The 19276-nt window shown below is 46.5% G+C and overlaps 1 long non-coding RNA gene across 1 annotated transcript; it reads left to right on the forward strand.

Moving 5' to 3' along the window:
- The first annotated feature begins 167 nt into the window (after window positions 1-167).
- On the forward strand, window positions 168-14910 carry LOC132647243 (uncharacterized). Its single transcript, XR_009585597.1, has 2 exons — window positions 168-319; window positions 14716-14910. It is a non-coding gene; the product is annotated as an uncharacterized LOC132647243 (long non-coding RNA).
- The last annotated feature ends 4366 nt before the right edge of the window (window positions 14911-19276 follow it).

Raw genomic sequence — 19276 nt, forward strand, 5'->3', positions numbered from 1 at the left:
CGTGAGCGCGGCAAGTTCCTCAACCTTTCCAGGCCCGCGCTTAGAGATAAAAGTCAGCATCCGGTGGTTGGTAAAGATGGAACTCGCCCTCTCCTCGTCTCGGGGACCTACCACTACTCTCCCTCCCGCCTCTCACAGATCCCGATCGATCGCTTCTCCAGCCCCTCAGTGCCCTCTGCTCCAGAGTGTCTGCAAGCCTTTTATTCGCAGCCTGCACCCGGGAGTCTCCTCTGACCTGGAAATCATTGGGAAGTCGTCTTGTTTTATTGGCTCCTTTGTACCAAACCCTGGCGCAGGTGGCCGCATTCTAGTGTGCCAGGTGCGTCCCGGCTGCAGCAACAATAGAGATACCGGGAGAGTCCAGGGTGAGGGGTCAGCGTGGGAAGTGCTCTCTCCCACACATTGTGGTGGTCTCTGTCACATTGTTTTTAAGGGTCCTTCCTCCTTTAGCAAAGCATAAATCTTTTTTTTTTTTTAAGACATCATTTTATATATCACAGGCTGGCCTCGAACTTGCTATATAGTGTGGAATGACTTTAACCCCCCCCTCCTTACAATTCCTCCCATGAGCTGGGATTGCAGGTGTGGGCCACCACCGCACCTGAATTATTTGATACTGGGGGTTCAATCCAGGACGTCATGCACATTAGGCAAACGGTCTTCCCGACTGAACACATCCCCAGCTTCAGAACTAGTTCTGTGGATCTCTAAAAATGTAATGGGCTCTAGTCACAGTGCCTGGGAGTGGTCAGCCCCAGCCCGTCTCTGGCCTGTCAGGCAGCTCTGCGTATTTCCCAGGAGGCAGGAGTGTCCTTCTGTCTCCTCTCTAAAGTCCTAGACTCCTCAGAGCACCTGACTGGCCTCCCCTACCTGGGTCATTGACTCTTCACAGTGCCTCTGCATTTGCACAGTCCTCTGTGGTGGCTACTTAAATTGTATTTTAACAGTGCTGAAAATAGAACCCAGGGTGTTTGTGCATGCCAGACAACCACTGAGCTACACACCTAGCCTAAATCATAGATAATAAAATCTAAATAACATCGAAAGTGATATCATTGCTGATGATTGAGGCTCATACCTGTAATCCCAAGACTTGGGAGACAGAGGAATTTAGGAAAATTGCTTAGATTTTAAGGCCAGCTTGGGCCATACAGGGTACCAGGCTAGCAGAGCTACATTATGAGACTCTGTCTCAAAATCCTCAAACAATAATAATTTTTAAAAGTAAATATGCACATTTAAATTCACTTTCTCAGCCACTAGTCATATATTTGGGGGGGGAGTGTTTGTTTTTGTTGGTGGTAGTTTCTAATTTTTGTTTGTTTTGGTTTTTGGTTGGTTGGTTGGTGGGATTTTTTGTTTGTTTTTATTGTTTTGTTCAAGTCAGGGTCCTGCTATGTAGTTTTGTCCAGCCTGTAACTTACTATGTAGACCATGCTGGCCTGGAACTCATAGAGATCCACCTGCCTCTGCCTCTTGAGTGCTGGGATTAAAGGTGTATGCCACCATACCAGGCAATCAGACACATTACAAAATAAATCTTTTAATTACTATTGTGGCTGGAGAGATGGCTCATCAGTTAAGACCATGCCCTGTTTTTGCAGAGTACCCAAGCTTGATTTCCAGAACGGACATCAGACCCCTGTAGCTATAGCTCTAGGTGACCTTTTCCCATGCACAACAAACTTAAGAATGGAAGTGAATATTGGGGCTGGAATAATGGCTCAGTGGTTAAGAGCACTGGCTGCTCTTCCACAGGAGTTGGGTTCAATTCTCAGCACCCACATGACAGTTCAGAACTGTCTGTAACTCCAGTTCCAGGGGATTTGACACTCTCACACAGACATACATGCAGGCAAAATGCCAATGCATATAAAACAAAAGTAAATAATAAAATCATTTTTAGAAAGGAATAAAGTGGATCTTTTTTTTAAAAGAACTACTATTTTGTGTATATAATGACGGATGAGGATGTGGGTCAGAGGACAACTCTGTGGAATGAGTTCTCTCCTCGCAGCTTTACCAGGGCTTCAGATATTAATTCGGGCTGTCAGGAGTGCAGCAAGAACTTTCATAAGTGCCTCACTGCATCGGCTGGTTCTGGGCAGTGGCTACCGTTTCAGAAAGTATGGATTTACTTTTATTTCTCCTTTGCTGGGTATTGACCTTAGGACTTCACATGTTGGTCAACTGCCCTAACCTTACATCTCCAGAATGTACAACTCCCAGCCATCAGCATGACCTGCAGAGCACAAACCACAGAGGAAGAAGAACCTTTTCCTTTTTCTTTTTCTTTCTTTCTTTCTTATTTTTTTTTTTTTTTGAGACAGGGCTTGTTTTCTTTGTGTGTGTGTGTGTGAGTGTGTGTGTGTGTGTGTGTGTGTGTGTGTGTAGTCTTTGTTGTCCTGGAACTCCTTATATAGACCAGGGTGGCCTCAGACTCAAAGGCCTGCCTCTGCCTCCTAAGAGCTGGGTTAAAAGCGATGATTGCTCCTCCTCTTCTTCTTCCTCTTCTTTCTCCTCCTCCCCTTCATCTTCTTTTTCATTTTCTTCTTCCTCCTCCTCCTCCTCTTCTAGTGTTTTATTGTTTGTTTGTTTTGGTCTGGTCTTTTGCTTCCGTTGCTGTTACTGTTTTAAGACAATATTTGTTTTAATACAATATTATGTATTCTAGGCTGGCTTTGAAGTTGCTATGTAGCCAAGGATGGCCTGGAACTTCTGGTCTCCTGCTGCTACCTTCTGAATGGTGCTGGGGTTATAGGCAGGTGCTATCTCACCCAGTCTGTGAAAGGCTGGAAACGGAACTCAAGGCTTTGAGCATGCTAGGCAAGCTGTCAACCAAATGAGCTACAGCCCCAGCCCTAGCATATGCTTTTGTCAAATCTTTCATAGATAAGGCAGTTTTGCTTCAATCAGTGAAGATGACTATTTCTTTCTCACCCATGATTCTCCTTTGGCTCAAGTCAGGTGATGAAGGGATGAGACGAGGTGAGGCCACATTGATACGAGGGTTAGTGGAATTGACAATGTGGTCTGTCTTTCATCCTTCGTCTCATAGAGTCATAGCGAATTGTCTTAGACAGGGACACCCTACTGTACTCTGTGCAAGACACAAAGCAAACCAAAGAGCAGAGCAGAGGTCACAGAGCAAGGAGAAATCACAGGAGAGAACTGTCCTAGTATTCTGGTCCTGAGATTGAATAACTGACCAAGAAGAGTGAACGGAACAAGATGTATATAACTGACCAAGAACAACGAATGAAAGCAGAAAGCCAGAATGCGAGCAGAGCATGATGGCACATGCCTGTCATTCCAGACTTGGGAGGCTGAGACACAAGTATTTCTACAGTTCCAAAGCCAGCTTGGGCTACATAGTGCGCTGGATAGCCTGGGCTACAGAGTGAGATCCTACTTTACAAAACAACAGGAACTGAAGAGATGGCTCAGTGGTTACGAGCACTGGCTGTTAATCCAGAGGACTCAGGTTTGATTCCCAGAACCCATATGGAAGCTTACAACTGTCTCTAATTTTAATTCCAAGGGATCTAACACTCTCTTCTGGCCTCTGTGGGTACCACTGACTGTACATGGTACACAGATAGACATGTGAGCAAACGCTCACACACATAAAAATAAATAAATCTTTTTTTAACTTAAAAAAAAAAAAAAAGACCCAGAAGCTAGTGTGTGCAAATTTCTTCCAGTCAGCATGCAGGTAAAATCGTAAATGAAAGATTTGTTTTTCATTAACCCTAGTCAAAAATCGAAATTCTCTCAGGAATTTTTTTTTTCCTAAAGCAATGCATGTAATTACAACACACCAATCTCCCCCGCCCCCACCCTACCCCCACACCTTCCCTGAAGAATATAGGCTTTGTCAAGATCCCTGTTCAGAGCAAAACAGTAAAGCGCACAGGCGCGCATTCATGCATCAGGTCACAGCTTAGCACGCCTGACACATCTCACACTGACGGTTTGTCTGGTGGTTCCAGAAAAAAAAAATGGCATACTAAATTGCCACCAATGCAGTGAAATAGCCTGGAGAAAACACACATGCAGACCACGGAGCAAAAGAGAGAAAACAAAGGAAGCAGTCAAGAGAGAGAGCGAACCTAACATGAAATAAGATGCCAGAAGGAGGGCCAGACCCATCCATCAACAGTCCATCAATAAATGCAAATGGAGGAGGCCTGCTTCGGAGAGAAAATCTATCATGCCCCTTGGATCAGGCAACGCTTAATGTCACTTCGATGTCTCTCGGCCTCCTGTTCCTCCGGGCCTGTCGTACTCTCTGCGGTGACCAACTGACTTCACAAAGAAACAACGCCATCCGTCTCAACTCATGGTCGTCACACCCCACTTTTTCCTTGAGAGAGTTGTTCCAAGAGAGTCCCGGGAAAGAAAACTCTCAAAAGAGGACTGTAAAACTGCGTCCGCTTCCTGTTATGATTGTCATCAGGAACACTATTCCTAGTGGTGAGTCAGTGGCAATAACCCTAGGCATGAAGTGGCATAAAAATGTCAGGTGTGCAGACCAGCTACCCAGAAGGCTTCGGAAGTGCGGTAGTTTGAATGAAAATAACCCCCATAAACTCATAGGGACTGGCGTTTATTGAAAGGGTTAGGATATGTGGCCTTGTGGGAGTGGGCGTGGTCTTACTGAACGAAGTACGTCGCTGGGGGTGGGCTTTGAGGTTTCAGAAGTTCAAGACAGGCCCAGTGGCTGACTCTCTTCCTGCTGCCTGTGGGTCACCAAAGAGACCCCAAAAAGAGATTCCATCTAATCCTAACTTGGTGAATTTGTTTATTGGAATTATTTGCAGGAGTGTGGGTGAGGGCTTACCTACAGGAGCATGGATGACTCAAAATGACTACATCTCTGAGAAGCCCACTCCAGCATGGGTGACACTGTGTCCCTGGAGTATCCTGCCCGTTTGCAGTCAGCTCCAGCACGGACTCTCCTCTCAGCAGTTGCTGACTGCTGATACAAGCTTGTGGAGGAGCCTTGGGAAACCTGGAACTTTCCTGGCTTCCTGAGCCCTATACATTTCATTAGCTTCTTGAGTGCGAGAAGCTCCTTCCCTGCCCCAGAGGGAATTTTTGAATTCAGAGGCAATAGCTTCACAATACTGTCTCTAAAATAATAACAGCTAGAGGTCAAGGGTGCCATCCCAAAGCCAGCACTTAGAAGACTGAGGCAGGAGGATTGCCCTGAGCTCAAGACCGCCCTGCCAGAATGGTGAGCACCATGCCAGTCAGGGATATACATATTTTTGTTGTTGTTGTTTTATTTTTTTCAAAACAGGGTTTCTCTGTTTGCCCTGGCTCTGTAGAACATGCTGGTCTTGAACTCACAGAGATCTGCCTGCCTCTGCCTCCTAAGTGCTGGGATTAGAGGTGTGCACCACCATCTCCACCACCACCACGTGGTTGGGAATACATCTTAAAACAAAAAATACAATAAACTATGTTAAGGTTTTCACCTGCTAATTGGTGTGCGATGCTCAGACTGGGAAATAGCAACCACTGTTTGATGAGACCATGATCACGGGGAGAAATGGCAGTGAGCCAGCTTCTTGTTCCATTTCATTTTCTGAGGCAGGGTCTCTTGTAGCCCCTGCTGGTCTCAAACTCAGTGTCTCTGAGGATGGCCTTGAACTTTTGAAGCTGCTGCCTCCACCACCCTAGTTCTAGGATTTGGGGTAGGTCTGCATCTCCCGGTTGATGGGATCCTGGGGATAAAACCCAGGGCGTGGTGCATGCTCTACAGGCACGCCACCACTTGAGCCACCTCAGGAGCCCACGAGTCAGCTTTTCGTATGGACACGGAACCTTGAGGGAAAAGAGAGAGAGAGAGAGAGAGAGAGAGAGAGAGAGAGAGAGAGAGAAAAGTAAAGGAAGAGTAAAATGTCATCCTCAGAATAGCTAACAGCTAACCTTGGTGTCCAGAAGCCATGATGAGAGTAACGTCGGCACATGGTGGTGAGGGCCACAGAGCTGCCAAAGGAGCAGCCTTGCCTGGACTACCGCACTTGAGAACATGAAGGGCATCCCACCCACCCTCCCAGGCAGGAGGCAAAGGGTGGCCAAACCCAAAATCCTACAGCATGAAGACTTCAATGTGAACTTTCAGAGCTCCTCTGATGCTGCCTTGAGGAAGTGGTTATGAGACTCCAACAGAGGAACGCCACAGTGGATCTACTTGATGAGACCTGAGGTGATGCCCCTACCTACCTTGTTCAGAGGCCATAAGGTAGGGCAAATCTCTTTGAGCTGCCCTTTGGGACTGGTGAGAGTATTTGCTGTCATGGAATGAGGCATCTGGACCAGGATGCCAGGCCCTGGTAGAACCCTTACCTGGTGGGCTAGGTAGATGGAATGAATCACTGATGGCTGAGGACATTGCAGGCAGTTAGGAACATTGGAAAACCAAGCCATTCATGGTGGTGCACTCCTGTGATCTCAGCACTTGGGAGGCAAAGGCAGGAGGATCAAGAGTTAAAAGTCATCCTCAGCGATAGTGAGTTCAAAGCCAACCTGGGATCCATGAGATACTGCAAATCAAAATTAATTAATTAATTAATTAATTAATTAATTAATTGATTGATAAACAAAGTCAGTTGTGGCGCACACCTTTAGTCCCAGTACTCAGGAGGCAGAGACAAGCAGATTTCTGAGTCTGAGGCCAGCCTGGTCTACAGAGTCAGTTCCATGATAGCCAAGACTATACAGAGAAACCCTACTTTGAAAAAAAAATTAACAACCAAAATCTTTATAGCCAAGAAAATAAGAGACTGATGCCACTAAAATGAGAAGTTATGGGGCTGTCGAGACATCTAAGCAGTTAAGACCTTGCTGCTATTCCAGAAGACCAGAGTTCAGTTCTCAACACTCATGGACAGCTCACAACTGTCTGTGACTCTGGCTCCAAAAGATCTGATTCCCTCTTCTGGCCTCTGATGATACCTGCACACATGTGACCTTCACTCAAACTCACACAGACACATACGCGTACATATAAATAAAAAATATATCTGTAAAAATATTTTATTTATTTATTTTTATTGTTGTTTTGTTTTTGTTTTTGTTTTTCAAGATAGCCCTGGCTGTCCTGGACTCACTTTGTAGACCAGGCTGGCCTCAAACTCACAGAGATCTGCCTGCCTCTGCCTCCCGAGTGCTGAGATTATACCTGTGTTCCACCACACCCAGCTAATATTTTAATTTTGCGTATGTGTGTTCATCCGTGATCAGCTATGTCAAGTGTGTTCAGTGCCAGTGGAGGCCAGAAGAGGGTTCCAGGTCCGCTGGAGCTGGAGTTACAGCCTGTGAGTTGTGTGATGTGCGTGCTGGGAACGAAATCCTAGTCCTCTACAAGAACAGTGAACTCTCTTAACCACTGACCACTCTCCAGCCCCCAAGCTTTAGTTTTTAAAGAAAAGTTAATGTCCTTTATGTATTTCCAAAGCCAAGTGAGTTTTCAGACATAATCCATCGTCTGGAGAAGCTGAAGCACCTTTAAGGGCCCCTTTCCCATGTGACATGCAACAGGTTACTTGTTCCATTTCCAAGGCGTCCGTGGCCCCTTGACTTGATACCTGTGAGGTAAAGAGTCAACTCAAAATTTTACAAGACCATGACGTGCAGGTCTCATCAAACATTGTGGAGACATGCAATCCCAGCTGTCACAGCACACCTGTCACAGAGGGCTGGTGGAAGCCAACAAGCAAATTCTTCATCAGTCAGGCCAATGAGTGTAAGGACAATGGTACTCCCTTAAAGAAAAAAAAAAAGGCAAAATAATTATAAAGAATTTCAGAAGAAAGCATATGGGTTGGGAGAGAGTCTAGTAGTTTAAACATGGAATAGCTTTTCTAAACAAATATATATATATATATATATATTTATATATATATTTGTTTATGTGTGTGTGTGTGTGTGTGTGTGTGTGTGTATACCTACCCTTAGAGGCCAGAAGAGGACATCAGACACCCTGAATATTCAGCCTGATCTGAGTCACCCCATGAGGACACTAGGAACCAAACTCCAGTCTCCTGCAAGAGCAGTATGTGCTTAACCAGGGAACTTTCTCTCCAGAGGGGTTTGGTTGGTTAGGTGTTTGGGTCTTTTTGAGACAAAGTTTCTAGCCCACTCTGGCCTCAAACTCCGGATAGTTAAGGATGACCTTGAACTTCTGATCCTCCTGCCTCCGCACTTAGAGTCCAGGTACATGATGCCACTCCTGCTTTACATGGTGCTGGAGATCAAACCCAGACCCCTTCTGACACATCAGCAAGAGCTCTACCGCTAAGCCAGAGCCTTGGTCCTTATCCTATTTGCTTTGTTTTGTCTTTTGTTTTGTTGTGCTGTGTTTAGACAAGGTCTTGTTTTTCTTGGCTGGTTTGATACTTACTGTGTAGCATAGGCTGACTTCGAATTTATAGGATTCCTCCTGCCTCAACTTCCCAAATACTGTGGATACACATGCCTGCTAAATTTGTGCAGTGTGTGTATGTATGTATGTGTGTGTGTGTCAGTGTGCCTGCACACCAGGCTCTGTGCCCTCTGTAGGAGGACAACATCAGGCATTCTGCTCTATCATTCTCTCTGCCTTATTCCCTTGATATAGTCTCTCACTAAACCTAGGGCCAGGGCAGTACCCAGCAAGTGAACCCCAGTATTCACACACACACACACACACACACACACACACACACACACACACACAGAGGCATATACTGCCACACCCAGCTTTTCACACGGGTGCTTGGGATTTGAACTCAAGTCCTCCTGCTTCTACAGTAAGTGCTGTTATTTACTGAGCCATCTCTCCTTCTCTATGAGTAAAATCTCTCATTCTTTCATAGAGAAGTTCCCAGGTATCCCATATTGGCTTCAAACTCATCATGTGGCTGAAGATGGCTTTAGTTTCTGCTATTTCTGTCTCTTCTTAAGTGCTAAGGTTATGGGCCTATACCACAAAGCCTCTTTTATGACCTACTGGGGCTGCCCAGGGCTCTGCAAATACTCTTGTCAACTGAGCTACATTCTCAGTCATTATTTTTCTTTTTCTTTCTTTCTTTCTTTCTTTCTTTCTTTCTTTCTTTCTTTCCTTCCTTCCTTCCTTTCCTTCTTTCTTTCTTTCTTTCTTTCTTTCTTTCTTTTTATGGTTTTTAGAGACAAGGTTTCTCTGTGTAGCCTTGGCTGTCCTGGACTCACTTTGTAGACCAGGCTGTCCTCAAACACATGGAGATCTGCCTGCCTCTGCCTCCCTGAGTGCTGGGATCATAGGCACCTAGCTTACTTGTTTTTTCTTTTTGAGACAGGATCTCACTGTGTAACCCTGGCTAGCCTGGAACCTTACTAGGTAGACCAGACTGGACTTCAAAGACCCACCTGCCTCTGCCTCCCAAACCCTGTGATTGTTCTGTATCACCACACCCAGAATTTCTCCCTCATTTTTTAAAGACAAGCTTTCTCGATGTAGTCCAAATTGCCCCTGAACTCGTGACCCTCCTGTTCCAGCCTTCTGAATACTGGGATAACAGGTGTTCACTGCACCCAATGAGACAGAACATTTTTTTAAAGATGTATTTATTTAGTATGAATACAGGGTCTGGCCTGCATACAAGAACAGGGCACCAGATCTCATTTTAGATGCTGTTGCTCAGATTGAACTCAGAACCTCTGGAAGACCAATCAGTGCTCTGAGCCTCTAGGCCATCTCTCCAGCACCCCCGATAGCCATTTACATTCTCATTTGCCTGTGTGAAGTCAGATTTTAGCTTTCACCCATTTCTCCCCAGTTTGGTAAAGATCAAATGACTTGCTAATACAGATTTAGTTACAGCAAAAATAAACAGACAGTCCTGTGCTTTTCTAAGTGAAAAATGCATGTTTGAATCGATCTGACTTTCCAAAGGGATACTAAGTAATGTTTGTTAAGCTGTAAACACATAAGTCATGTGACACAGCAACTCTTTCATTTCCAGGGACAGAAATAGTTCTGCAGGAGATGATACGTATATAAGCATTGTTTGAAATAGCAAAATGTTAAAGTAACCCCAGTGCCCGTCCACCAGAGACTGGCTAAACACATCACAAAATAACCATTAAAAGAAATGCTGTGAAGCTGGGCCTTGTGGTACATAATCTCAGCACTGCACAGGCTACAACAGGAAGATTACTATAAATTCAGTGCCAGACTGGCCTGCACAGTGAGTTCCAGGGAAGCCCAGGCTACATAGAGAAACCTAAAATGAAAGAAAAAGTTGGGCCAGGTGGTGCTTGCCGGTAAGCCAAGCAATTGGGAGAACTAGGCAGGAAGATCACAAGTTTAAGGCCCGCCTGAGCTCCGGGGTAAACTTCAGTCCATACTGAGCTACACTTCAAGACCCTCTGTCAAGGCGCTTGAGAGGCGGCCCAGTAGTTACGAACACTGACTGCCCTTCCAGAGGGATTTAGGTTCAATTTACACCATCCACAAGACAGCTCACTACCATCTCAAGGTCTAGCCCCAGGAGATCCAATGCGTCAATCTAGCGTTCGCTCATTCGTTTCAGACCCATGAGGTCATAAACTGACAGCCTGGTAAGGGTTATACAGGAAACAAAGCAAGCAAGGAACGTGACCCCAAGGTGTTGAGTGGGATGGGGGGCTGCTTTAGAACAGAAGGTAAGGAAAGACTTCTAGGGGGGTGGGGGAAGCGGTGATGGAGTGGGGGAGGGGCAAACAACTTCTCGGAGTGGAGAGCAGGGGTGTGGTGGTGACTGTGGCCAGAAAGCAGGTGCTGCTGAGGAAGGCAGTGTAGGTCAGATGTGGGCAGGAGCCTGCACAGAACTTGCTTCAGAACTTGGAGGGATGGATCAGAGAGCAAGATTCCGTTAGCTCTTGCAGAGAACCTGTGTTTGGTTACCAGCACCTATGTCAAGGAGCTCACAGCGGCCTGGAACTCCGACTCCAGGGCATCTGATGTTCTCTTTTAACCATCTTGGGCACCTGCACTCGGAAGCACACACACACACACACACACACACACACACACACACACGAGAGAGAGAGAGAGAGAGAGAGAGAGAGAGATCTTTAAACAAAATTTATGTGTATGAGGGTGTGTATCCTGTATAGTTGTCAATATAAGTGTGTCTATGTGCATGTATGTAAAAGCCAGAGGTTGAGCTGGGAGAAGTGGGCATACACCTTTAATCCCAGCACTTGGGAGGTAGAGGCAGAGGGATCTCTGAGTTCAAGGCCAGCCTGGTCTACAGAGTGAGTTAGAGGACAGCCAAGGCGACCATAGTGAGACCTTGTCTCCAAAAAAACAAAACAAAACAAGAAGGCAAAGGCCGATGTTGACTATCTCTCCTCACTCGCTTTTCACCTTTTTAGAGAGTCTCTTACTGGACCTGAAACTCATCTATTTGGCTAATGAACAACGTTCCTGAGGATGACCCTTCAGGTTGTCCTCTGGCCTACACACACACACACACACACACACACACACACACACACAAGCAAACACACAAACATGCGTGTGTTTTGTGTGTGTGATTGCTTATGTATGTAATGTTCTAGAAGGAGAAACAAGACACTGGAGATGGTGGTTGCCCCAGGGACCCAGGCTCCAGGGTGGGAAGAAAACTTGTGTGTCGAAGAACAGGTTTTTTTTATGCCATTTGATATTTTTGCCATGTGTATGAATTCCTTTTTCAATTAAAATCTAGTTAATTTTTTAAACTATGAAAACATCTTAATACACCATCTCATCTTATAATCAGAGCAATGTAATTTACAACCTCAGAGAGATAGGATTTTTTTTGGGGGGGGAAGGATTTAAAAACTCATAAAGCTCATTGTTGATGAAGATGGGGGGGGGAATGGGCTCCTCTGCTCCCTGCATAATTTATTCATGTGAGTGAGCGATGCTAAAGCTTGCTGAAGGATCGTTGGCCTGTTTTGATATCCTTGCTTCAATCATTGAATGCCTATGAGTTTACACAAAGGAAAAAGAGACTCAGATCATCAGCCTCGGTGGCAAGCGCCTCTCCTTGCCAAGCCATCTTGACAGTCTATCCCTACGTTTTAGATTTTGGGTTTGGGTTTTCAAAACAGGGTTTCTCTGGGTAGCCCGGGCTGTCCAGGAACTAACTCTGTAAGCCGGCGTGGCCTTGAACTCAGAGATCCGACAGCCTCTGCCTCTGGTGGGATTAAAGGCCTGTGCTACCACTGCCGAGTCCCTCCCCAGGTTTTCACTCTGACCCATTGTCAGCAGCGCCACACCGTCTGATTTTTGTTGTTCAATGTGATATTCCAATAACCAACAGCGTTTTAAGTTCCCTGCATTCGTCCATTTGATCTTGAAATTTCTTCCTGCACTAGTTTTTTCCAGGCACATCTATTCTGGACCAATCAGAGCCCTTGGATTGACAATCGGGGTCTTTGGGACTTTAGGCCGTCATATGTTGGTTTCCCGTCGCTTAGGACAGAGTGGAAGGGACAGAGGCTTGTCAACCATCTGAGGCCAGGAATCTCTAAAGTTTTTCCATGCTTGTCCGGTCCTCTCTCCATGCTCTCTCTAGCTGGGTCCCCTCTCACTCAGCCATTCCTGCTGCCCCCAGAGACCTAAAGAGTAATTTCTCTTTCCAGAAAAGGGTTAAACTTCTTTCTTCTTGAAACCGAAGACTGCCTGCTGAGCACAGTTCCTCCAAGTGCAACTGTTGTTTCTTCCAGAGGCGCCTGACTGGCCTAGCTCCTTAAGCGCAGATCCTGAGGACCCCTGCAAGGCACTGAGCATAGAACCTAGTTGTCCTTGTAGTGTTTCTCAGTGTGAGGGAACCCCTGCCCCAGGCAGTGGCAGAACAGAGTGAGCTGTGTGAATCCTGGGCATGTCTCAGGAGCCTCCCGCTGGTTCCCCTGTTCTGCCGATGGGGTAGCTGTTGTCCGTATGTCTGCTTGGGCATCTGGTCACAAGTGGACTCTATTTCTTTTGTGCCCCATGAAGAAGTACATCTACCTCTTGAGGATCAAGAAGTAATCTAATCTCCGAGGATTAGAATGTCAGAAGCAGGTTTCTCCCGGAGCCGCCAGTGTGGAAGCTGATCTGAATGGAGAACTCCTTGCTGACACACTCGTAAAAGACACAGGGGCCGCTGGACTGCCATGGGGAAGCCAATGTATTACCTCGGCTTTGAGGACTGACTGACGTTAGAGGGTTGGCCTGGTGAGGACTCCCCAGGACTCACAAGTCACCGACCAGATACTGGGGAAGCGGGGGAGGGGAAGGGAATGGAAACAAACTCTAAAAGAATGAAAAGTACCCAGGTACACAGTCCATTCAAAATAACAGTTGTTTTATGTTTGATGACTTTTCTAGAATCTATTTTTAAATATATAAATGAAACCACCGAATGCATCCATATTTATTTCTAACTGTACAACTAAAACGTAATTATAAATGGAAATTTTTTTTTTTACCTTAAAGTTTACTCTCTTTTAAATTTTAATTGATTTTAAATTATTCTCACTTATTTTTAATAATGGGGGGTGTGCGTGCGCATGCGCATGCCTGTGTGCGATAGCACGTGTGGAGGTCGGGGGACCGCTAGCAGGGGTCTCTCCTCTCTCATTACCATGTGGACGCTGAGGCTCGAACTCGCCAGGCATGCCCCTACGTGTTCTACCTGCTGAGCCTCTTCGCCTGCTCTGTTTCAGGTTTTGGGGATTTTTTTTGGGGGGGGGGTGGATTCCCTTATTTTAAAATTAAAAGCAGCTGGTTACAGCCAGGTATTGGTGGTGTAGGCCTTTAACCTCAGTAATTGGTAGGCAAAGGCAGGCGGATCTCTGAGTTCTGAGTTTGAGGCTAGCCTGGTCTACAGAGTGAGCTCCAGGATGGATGTCCAGGGCTACACAGAAAAACCCTGTCTCAAAAAGGGGGAGGGGGAAAGTAGCTTCTGAGATCCCAGGGACAGGGTGGCAAAGAAAGTCCGGCTCTTGGAGGGAGAGCTTGTTCAGGGATCTAAGGAAACATTACAGCCCACTACATCAGGATGTCCGCCATCTCTGCTGCCATCACAGAGTTTCAGGATAAGGGCCTACAGGTGAGGCCTTTCTCCATCTACGTTAGCAAGAACATTCCAGAGAGGGGCAGGGCATTCTTGGAGGCAGCCTTAGACCCAACCTCTTCACGGCAGCATCTCCTGACTGGCCCTCTTCACTTCCATCTTGCATCTCCCCACCTCCCCCAGCTCTACCACAAGGACCATCCTCTCCACTCTGGGCGTGACTGACTCCCTCCATCTCCTGTGGGTTTGTTAGAAGGCTAAGGAAGTGAGGAAAACTCTCTGGACAAGGCTGCTGTCTTGCTTCACGCTCCTGCTGGCTGTCGCTGCTGAGTACTCCGGCTTCTCCATTCTCTCCTCCCATCACGTCCCACGTCACCCAAGCCGCCTCTATCATCGGGGAGCTGCGCTCCTATTTTCGGTCTTTCTATGGATGAAAACCAAGCTGCCAACGAAGCCATGAACAATAAGTTCTTATTTAGGATTTTGGTTAAACCGTACTGAGAGGCTCTTTTTTTAGACTTACTTAAGCATATATTTTTATCACCCGTCACTCTTGTGCATAGGTAAAAAGGGAAACAAATTGACAGTTGTTACCAAAACTTTCTTATAGAACAGCCTGGTGCGGAGGCTAATTTCTTTCTGAATTCCTTTTCAGCTCAGAGTTGGTTATGACCGCTCTTCCTCCTCGTTGTGAGCGCCTGCGCGTTCGGAGCGTCGTTGACACAGGAAGGAACCTCTTAACCCAACGCTCCACCGCAGCCTCCAGAATTCTCTTCCAAGCTGTTGGCGTGCACTCTGCAAGCTATTCCGCTGTACGCCTCATAACCTTTAAAAAAATGTATTTAATGGATTGTCGTTGTCTGCGTATATACGTGTCTGAGACCCAGAGGCCGGGGCTGCGAGCCCACCGCACGCCACAGTGTGTGTGTGGAGGTCACAGGACAGCTTTCAAGAATCGGTTCTCGCCTTCCACGGAGGGTGATGAACTCTGGAGACTGAACCCAGAGCATCAGGCTTGCACAGGGAGCATTTTGCGTGCGTGCGTGTGCGTGTGCGTGTGCGTGTGCGTGTGTGTGTGTGTGTGTGTGTGTGTGTGTGTTTTACCGGATGAGCCATGCCACTGCCCTCCCCAATGCACTACTTTCTAAAGCCTTATGGCAGTCAGTGATAGAATGTGTCCAGGCCCCATTTGCTTATGTGCAGACAATAGCTGCCAATCATAGCTGCTCTCTAACCAACAACTAGAGTCAGCAGTATTGACTGTAGGACACATGCCAATTCCAAGGAGATGGAAACCTTGGACATGATGGATTTGAGTGAGTCTTAAGTTTTCTCCTTCACACGCCTCTCCTGCTGCCTGCCTCGAGGCGGGTGGTACTTCAAGTCACCTTGAGAGGTCACGTGCTTGGAGAGAGTGATGCTTTCTGAGATATAAATCTTACTACATTGCTTTTGCTGAAGAAAAAAAAAAAAGATTTTCTTTTGTAAATTTCTTTTTAACTTAATTTATTTTTTTCTTTGTATGTGTCTGTGTGAGTGTATGCCACAAATGTGTGAGTGCCCACAGACACCAAAAGAAGGTGTTAGGTTTCCTGAAACTGGATTTATAGGCAGCTGTGAGCTGTTGGACATGGAGGCTGGCCACCAAACTTGCTTCCTCAGAAGAGCAGCCAGCGTTCTTTTTGTTTGTTTGTTTGTCTGTTGTTTTGCTTTTTCAAGACAGGGTTTCTCTGTGTAGCCTTGGCTGTCCCAGATGAGGCTAGCTTTGAACTCACAGCTACACACCTACCTCTGCCTCCCCAAGTGCTAGGATTACAGGCCTGCACCACCACACCCAGCTCAGCAGCCACTGTTTCTTAGCAAAAGAACCATCTCTCTAACCCCTGGTGTGGTGCTTTGAATGCAAATAGCCCCAAAGGTTTATACAGAGTGTCACTATTAAGAGAAGTGCCTTGTTGGAGGAAGTATGTCACTGGGACCAGGCTTTAAGGTTTCAGAAGCTCAAGCCAGGCCCAGTGTCTCTCTCTTCCTGCTGCCTGATGAATCCAGGTGTAGACCCCTTGGCTACCTCTCCAGCACCATGTCTGCCTGCATGCCACCATGCTACCCGCTCTGATGATAATGGACTAAACCTGTAAACTGTAATCCCACCCCAACTAAATGCTTTCTTCTATAAGAGTGTCTGTTCACAGCAACAGAAACCCTAAGATACCTGAAAAAGGTTTTCCGGTTTTTGGTTTTTTGAGGCAGGGTTTCTCTGTGTATCCTTGGCTGTCCTGGACTCAATTTGTAGAACAGGCTGGCCTTGAACTCATAGAGATCAGCCTGTCTCTGCCTCCCTGAGTGCTGGGATTACAGGTGTGTGCCGCCATACCCCGCTTGTTAATTTCTATTTTAAGTGCTGGAAGGTGGGACTTGGCACCGTGACATTGGCAGAGAAGTTCTAAAAAGGCTCTACTTAAAAAAACAACAAACAACCCCCCCCAAAAAAAAAAAAAAAAAAAAAAAACAGCCAGGCACGCCTCTAATCCCTGCACTCAGGGAGCCAGGTGGATTGCTGTGAGTTCGAGGCCAGCCTGGTCTACAAAGCAAGATGGAGGATGGAATTCAAGAGGTTGAGAGAGCAGCATGCCCATAGCTGAGTGCTGTGTGCTTGCAAACCGTGGAGGGCGGGGTCTAAGGTTCTCACGAAGGCACGTGTTAATCAGCTTGATCTCCCCACTCTGAGGCACAAGCATACATCTAAACATCAGGCTGATCACCATAAATATGTACAGTTTTTACTTGTCAATTATGAAAAGGAAGAAGGAAAACAAATAGATGGTCTATATTTAATTACTGTATGGTGATATTTAATACTGAAGCTAGAAGTCAGGACCATGCAACCGGCTCCTTGGTGGAAGGTGCCCGCCACAAAGCCTGAAGTTTGGTCCCTGGGCCTACGTAGAAAGACCTAACCCTAAAGATTGTCCTCTGACCTCTACACTTAGAGGAACCGCATTGACTTTAGCCTTTTGTTGCTTTGTTTGGTTTGGTTTGGTTTGGCTGTTGAAACAGGGTCTCAAGTACCCCAGGCTAGCCTTGTTGTGCACCTCAGGATGACCTTGGACTCCTATCTTTGTAGAGGGCTGGGATTACAGACATGCACTCCCACAGCCAGCTACTAACCTCAGCTTTGGCCACCTCCTCTGGTACTGGGTGTCATTCCGGGTTTCTTATGCTTGCTGGGCAAACACTCCCCTACACACACACACACACACACACACACACACACACACACACACACACTGTACCGCTCCTCTAGCTATTTTTTTTTTCCAACATAGGATACTAGATAATAATGGTGAAATCCTGAAGCAGAAGAAAGAACTTTATAAGCCCGGAATTTTATCTCCATCTGTACTGCCAGTCAACCGGGAGGACAAAACAAGCACTTTCAGAACGTAAATTCAAACTAAGTAGTTTCACCTCCTGTGTGGTGACTCTCAATTGTCAAGCTAATGAGATCTGTCATCCCCCCGGGGGTGGTCCTCTGGGCAGGCCTATGAGGGATAATCTGGATTGGGTTAATTGAGATGGGAAGACCTGCCCACTGCGGGTGGCACCATTTCCTGGGCCGGAATCCTCCCCTGTAGAAGGAGGGAATGAGATGAGTACAGACATTCGTGATTCTCCACCTTCGGATGCAATGTAGCCAGCCACTTCAAACTCCTGCCATTTCCGCTTCCCTGCTGTGATGGGCTGAACCTTCAGACTGTGAGCCAAGAAAAGTCTTTCCTGCCACGAGTTGCTCTCCCCAAAGGAGATTATCACAACAACTTGAAAAGTAACCCAGGCACCATCCAAGAGCCGCATGAGAGAGTTATCGGAGCAGGCACTCTACAGGGAAACGTAGCGATCTGCAATGGGCAGATCCTACAGCAGACGCCAGTGAATGCTGCCTCCTCGTGCTCATTCCCCTCTGAGCTCCAGTGCTCGAAGCAGATCACAGGTCTGACTTGTACTTATAGGCCAGATTACCTCGGGCACGCTAGGCGCTAGGCAAGCATTCTACCAATGGAGCCGCATCCCCAATGCCTTCTCTTCTCCTGTTAACCCTACTGACAAGATCAACCAGTGTCCATTTCAAAGAGGTTTCCTTTTTATCCTCATTAGAGTCCTGGCTGGATTCCTAGCAGTTGCCTTTTGGTTCTATGTCCATGCGTCATCTTGGCTAAATAACATCCCTGTGTGCAGGCATGCCAAACTTTCCCAATTATTCTCCAACAGCTGGTGGGAACGGGGAGGCTGTGTCTGTGTGTGTGTGTGTGTGTGTGTGTGTGTGTGTGTGTGTGTGGTGGAAGAGCTCAGTCTTTGACTTCTACAGTGGAAAACCAGCACTATAGAAAACCATATTACAGATGAAAACTTGAAGAAGTAGCATCCTTGCGCGTCTAGGGGTAGATGAATAGATGTGAGAAGAATCGACCAAAAGGGTGGGTGTGGTTTCCAGGAGGTGGCGGCAGCGGGACAGGGGCCGCGATTTCTCACAGAAGACATGGGCAGAAAGCGCCATTCCCGAACCAGGTGCACGGTACTCACTGATGAAAGGTGAAAGTAACAAAGATGGGGATGCGTGTCTTGTAAACCATTAGTGAAGGAAAATAGCTTAAACAAGGAAAACTTGGTCAGGTCATCGCCTGGCAGGAAACGAAAGAAAACCGTGGCTTACAAGAATAAAGCATTTAGAAAAAAGCAAAAACAAAACAGAATCTTCATTTCTTCAAATTTTTTGTTGGCACAAGTTACCACAAAATATCATATCCACCATTCCAACACCTTGCGCTGCTCCCTTTCTTTCCTTCTTTTCTCTCTCTTTTTTGCTTCAAAATTACATTATTTAAACTTTTTAAAATTATTTTTAAGTGTGTGTGTGTGTGTGTGTGTGTGTGTGTGAGTGTAGTGCCCTCAGAGGCCACAAGAGGGTGTTGGGTCTCCTGGGACTGGAGTTACAGAGAGTTGTGAGCTACCATGGGAATTGAACCTGGGCCCTCTGCAAGAACAGCCAATGTTCCTAACCGCTGGGCCATCTCTCTAGGCCCTCGGAGTTATTTATTTAGTTCATGTGGGTGTGCACCATAGTGCCTGTGTCATACCGTAGTGGAAATGTAGGGGTCAGAGGACAACTGTGGGAGTCAGTTTTTCCTTCGACCATGTGGGTCTAGAGGCGGGTGAAC

Source organism: Meriones unguiculatus, chromosome 14 (assembly GCF_030254825.1).
Source record: "Meriones unguiculatus strain TT.TT164.6M chromosome 14, Bangor_MerUng_6.1, whole genome shotgun sequence".
Lineage (NCBI taxonomy): Eukaryota > Metazoa > Chordata > Mammalia > Rodentia > Muridae > Meriones > Meriones unguiculatus.